This window comes from Engystomops pustulosus, chromosome 1, assembly GCF_040894005.1.
Source record: "Engystomops pustulosus chromosome 1, aEngPut4.maternal, whole genome shotgun sequence".
Taxonomy (NCBI): Eukaryota; Metazoa; Chordata; class Amphibia; order Anura; family Leptodactylidae; genus Engystomops; species Engystomops pustulosus.
This window is the reverse complement of record NC_092411.1, coordinates 282,477,780-282,483,642: the sequence shown is the minus strand read 5'-3', so window position 1 is coordinate 282,483,642 and position 5,863 is coordinate 282,477,780.

The window sequence follows — 5,863 nt, the reverse complement described above, 5'->3', positions numbered from 1 at the left end:
CCTGTATCTACACTGACTGTACAACTGTATCTACACTGACTGTATACCTGTATCTATACTGACTGTACACCTGTATCTACACTGACTGTACACATGTATCTATACTGACTGTACACATGTATCTACACTGACTGTATACCTGTATCTACACTGACTGTATACCTGTATCTATACTGACTGTATACATTTATCTACACTGACTGTACAACTGTATCTACACTGACTGTATACCTGTATCTACACTGACTGTACTCCTGTATCTATACTGACTGTACACCTGTATCTACACTGACTGTACAACTGTATCTACACTGACTGTATACCTGTATCTATACTGACTGTACACCTGTATCTACACTGACTGTACACATGTATCTATACTGACTGTACACATGTATCTACGCTGACTGTATAACTGTATCTACACTGACTGTATACCTGTATCTATACTGACTATACACCTGTATCTATACTGACTGTACACCTGTATCTATACTGACTGTACACCTGTCCATGCACCCGCGGCCAACCCGTGACGTGCTATTACGTCACGGGTCGTGAACGGGTTAAAAAAATATACAAGCAGTAAGGACCTTAAACCAATTTTAAAAAAAACATGTGGTGGTGGTTATAATACATTATACATCACAGAATAGGATGTAAGCTCAGACGTTATACACAGCAATATAACCTGTTACACAATGTATCTACCCAGAGATATTACCAATAAGGTTGCAACATATATATATATAAAATCATATATCAAAGCTAATGGAAAAAAGACCTTACAATAGACACCCATTGTATAGGTATCCACAGGACAGACCACCAGCACAGCACCCCAAATATAGTCATAGTGCTCTACACAGTAGCCAACATAGTAACAGTGTCCCCACACAGTAGCTGATCTAGTCACAGTGCCCCCACACAGAAGACAATAGTCATAGCCTTTCCACAGCAAGTAGTCACTACCCCAGCCCCATGGTAGCCAATAGTCACACTAGCAGCCACCAAAAATCAACAGTCACAGTGCCTATCCCCAGTAGCCACAATAATGCCCGCAGTCACAGTGATGCACCCAGAAACCAGTAGGTATAGTGATGCCCCACAGTAGCCAATAACTGCAGTGATGCCCCCAGTATCCAGTAGTCACAGTGATGCCCCTAGTAGCCCATAGTAACAACCCTAGTAGCCAGTAGTAATCCTCCCAGTGGTCAATAATAATGTTCCCAGCAGTCAATAATAATGTCCCAAATAGCCAGCAGTCTTGCCCCCCAGTAGTAATGCCCCCAGTATCCAGTATTAATAACCCCAATAGCCAGATTTCATGCCCCAGTAGTAATATCCCCAGTCGTCAGTAGACATGCCCCAATAGCCATGCCCCCAGTAGCAAACAGTTGGGCCCCATAAGCCATGCCACTAGCAGCCATGCCCCAGTAGCTGGTAGTTATGCCCTAGTAGCCAATAGTAGCCATTTACAATGTCCCCAGTAGGCAGCAGTCATGCTCCCCAGTAGTAATGCCCCCAGTAGTGAGTAGTAGTAACCCCAGTAGCCCCCCAGTTGTAATATCCACTGTAGCCATGCACCCAGTAACCAAATGTCATGCCCCCAGTAGCCGTGCCCAAGTAACCAGTAGCCAGGGGTGTAACTTGAGGGGGTGCAGAGGTTGCGGTCGCACCAGAGCCCTAGAGGTTTAGGGGGCCCTTATGGTGTCACTTTCCCATATGAGAAGACTATTACTACAAACCATACATTATAGTCAGGGACCTTGCACAGACTTGGGCCCATAAGCTTCTAGTTACGCCACTGCCAGTAGCCATGCCTTAGTAGCATTACAGCCCCCATTGTGCAGAAGAAAAAATGTTTATACTCACCTGTCCCCTTCTGCGGCAACCTGCTCCCTTCCCATGTGCTGCTGCAATGACATCATCTCGTAGGCCCATGTCAGGTCAGAGGCTTCACAGGTTGGATTGCGTTGCTTGCACCAAGGAGGTGGGGAGACTGGCAGGACTGCTGTGTCCACTGAAACGGGAGGCTCAGAGCAGGGAGACCGACACCCGTGCTCTGCAGCCCTACAGGGGGAGGGAGCCAGAGCACATCTATATCTATATATATACACTGACTATATATACTGACTATATAGTATAGCTACTGCTGATATCACTGTATATATATATATATTGAGGCAACAGTTAAATTGGTGTAAGTAATTATCCAATTATGTGGCTGTATTGTAAGCTGGAGTGTGATTGGAGAGGTGCTACCAGTATAAAACCCCTGTGCAGGGGTAGCACATGGTCTGTATACAGAGGGCCACATTTATCACTTGTTTTTTCTGTTGTTTTTGCGTCTTTTCGTTTAGGCGCACCGTTTTTGCGCCATTTTTGCGATTAACCGTCAAATTAGCCGCGCAGCAAAAATAACCACCTTTCCCTCATCTATCGTTCAATTCCAGATGTTTTGCTGCGCCTAATGATATTCATCACGTGCGACTTTTGCATTTAGGCGCAAAAACGGGCGCAAAAACACTCCAGCCCGAAGGTGGCGTTATCTGAGAAGAAAGCACTGAGCCCCTTTGCAGAAGAGCTCATTTCTAGCAGCAAAGCTCAGCCAGACACTGGAACATATAATAGATACATTAGATACATTACAGACACTAGAACATATAATAGATACATTAGATACTCTGCAGACACTGGAACATATAATAGATACATTAGATACATTACAGACACTAGAACATATAATAGATACATTAGATACACTGCAGACACTAGAACATATAATAGATACATTAGATACACTGCAGACACTGGAACATATAATAGATACATTAGATACATTACAGACACTGGTACATATAATAGATACATTAGATACACTGCAGACACTGGAACATATAATAGATACATTAGATACTCTGCAGACACTAGAACATATAATAGATACATTAGATACATTACAGACACTAGTACATATAATAGATACATTAGATACACTGCAGACACTAGAACATATAATAGATACATGAGATACTCTGCAGACACTAGTACATATAATAGATACATTAGATACATTACAGACACTAGAACATATAATAGATACATTAGATACTCTGCAGACACTAGAACATATAATAGATACATTAGATACACTGCAGACACTAGTACATATAATAGATACATGAGATACTCTGCAGACACTAGTACATATAATAGATACATTAGATACATTACAGACACTAGTACATATAATAGATACATTAGATACTCTGCAGACACTAGAACATATAATAGATACATTAGATACATTACAGACACTAGTACATATAATAGATACAATTAGATACTCTGCAGACACTAGAACATATAATAGATACATGAGATACTCTGCAGACACTAGTACATATAATAGATACATTAGATACATTACAGACACTAGAACATATAATAGATACATTAGATACTCTGCAGACACTAGAACATATAATAGATACATTAGATACACTGCAGACACTAGTACATATAATAGATACATGAGATACTCTGCAGACACTAGTACATATAATAGATACATTAGATACATTACAGACACTAGTACATATAATAGATACATTAGATACTCTGCAGACACTGGAACATATAATAGATACATTAGATACATTACAGACACTAGAACATATAATAGATACATTAGATACACTGCAGACACTAGAACATATAATAGATACATTAGATACATTACAGACACTAGAACATATAATAGATACATTAGATACTCTGCAGACACTAGAACATATAATAGATACATTAGATACACTGCAGACACTAGAACATATAATAGATACATTAGATACATTACAGACACTAGAACATATAATAGATACATTAGATACACTGCAGACACTGGAACATATAATAGATACATTAGATACATTGCAGACACTGGAACATATAATAGATACATTAGATACATTGCAGACACTGGAACATATAATAGATACATTAGATACACTGCAGACACTAGTACATATAATAGATACATGAGATACTCTGCAGACACTAGTACATATAATAGATACATTAGATACATTACAGACACTAGAACATATAATAGATACATTAGATACTCTGCAGACACTGGAACATATAATAGATACATTAGATACATTACAGACAGGAGCTGCAGACTCTATTTACAGTTCATCACCTTCTATTTACAAAATATTCTGCAAAACCTGAGCTCAAAGCAAGAGCAAGAGAAGTTTGCAGAAGCTTGCAGATACTACAGACAAGTGTCCCCCATGTAATTCTGCACAGTGTCTGAGGGGGATATTGTGCAGAATTACAGGGGTGCAGCAGGAGACCAGCACTGGGGGATCCCCTCCAGGAGAAGCCCCTGCTGAGGAGGTCACTGGGTGCTGGGTGTCACACACCTGGGTGCTGCTGAGGAGGTCACTGGGTGCTGGGTGTCACACACCTGGGTGCTGCTGTGAGTGTTATCTCCATTCTGGGCTGTGGGAGAAGCAGAGAGGAGCTTGTAGCAGGATCACATGTAAGTGCCCGAATCTAACATTGCGCCTAAACTGTGTTAAAGTAAAGTGATTAATAAGAAGCAGAAAATATACTTATCACAGATGGTTGTAGCTTGTGATAATTCTGGCAAAACAGTGCGCCAGAATTTAGGCGCAACTACTACACTTAGGCGCACAGAAGTGATAAATGTGGCCCAGAGTCTTTTCTTACCTCATAATCTTAGCACATGGTCAGAGTGAAGAGAGAGTCAGTGTGGAGTACACCTTCAGTACTGCCACAGATACCAATCCCAGGAACTGAGTCAGGAGACTCTAATCCAGAGCTAAAGCTTCCACAGTTTGGACACAGCTCCATCTCCATTATCCCAGCATCTACTGCCAGGCTGGTGCCTTATCTTGCGGACCACACTCCATGACCACTCCTGTGCCATAATCTGATGTTAATCGTGTTTGGCCGTTGCCTGCTGTTTGAGGTACAATAAAGAACTGTAAGGTGATTTGCACAATGTTGCCTCCACCTGATCCCTGGATACGACTGTCTACCAACACAGGCTTCTCCATCCAATACCCAGGGACCTATCTTACAGACACTCAGGGTTGCCCCTTGGAGAACCAGTACAAAAGCCTCTCCCTCCATATTTCTTGCATACACCACCTGCTGGAGACCTGCCAGGCTGTAGGACAGCCCTCCAGTCCCCATACCAAGCACCGTGACACTAGCGCCTAGTGCCTATCTATCTATCTATCTATCTATCTATCTATCTCCTATCTATCTATCTATCTATCTATCTCATATCTATCTATCTATCTATCTATCTATCTATCTATCTATCTATCTATCTATCTCCTATCTATCTCATATCTATCTATCTCCTATCTATCTCATATCTATCTATCTCATATCTATCTATCTATCTATCTATCTCCTATCTATCTCATATCTATCTATCTCATATCTATCTATCTATCTATCTATCTATCTATCTATCTATCTATCTATCTCATATCTATCTATCTCATATCTATCTATCTCATATCTATCTATCTATCTATCTATCTATCTATCTATCTATCTCATATCTATCTATCTATCTATCTATCTATCTATCTATCTATCTCCTATCTATCTATCTATCTATCTATCTATCTATCTATCTCATATCTATCTATCTATCTATCTATCTCATATCTATCTATCTATCTATCTATCTATCTATTTATCTATCTATCTCCTATCTATCTATCTATCTATCTCCTATCTATCTCATATCTATCTATCTCCTATCTATCTCATATCTATCTATCTCATATCTATCTATCTATCTATC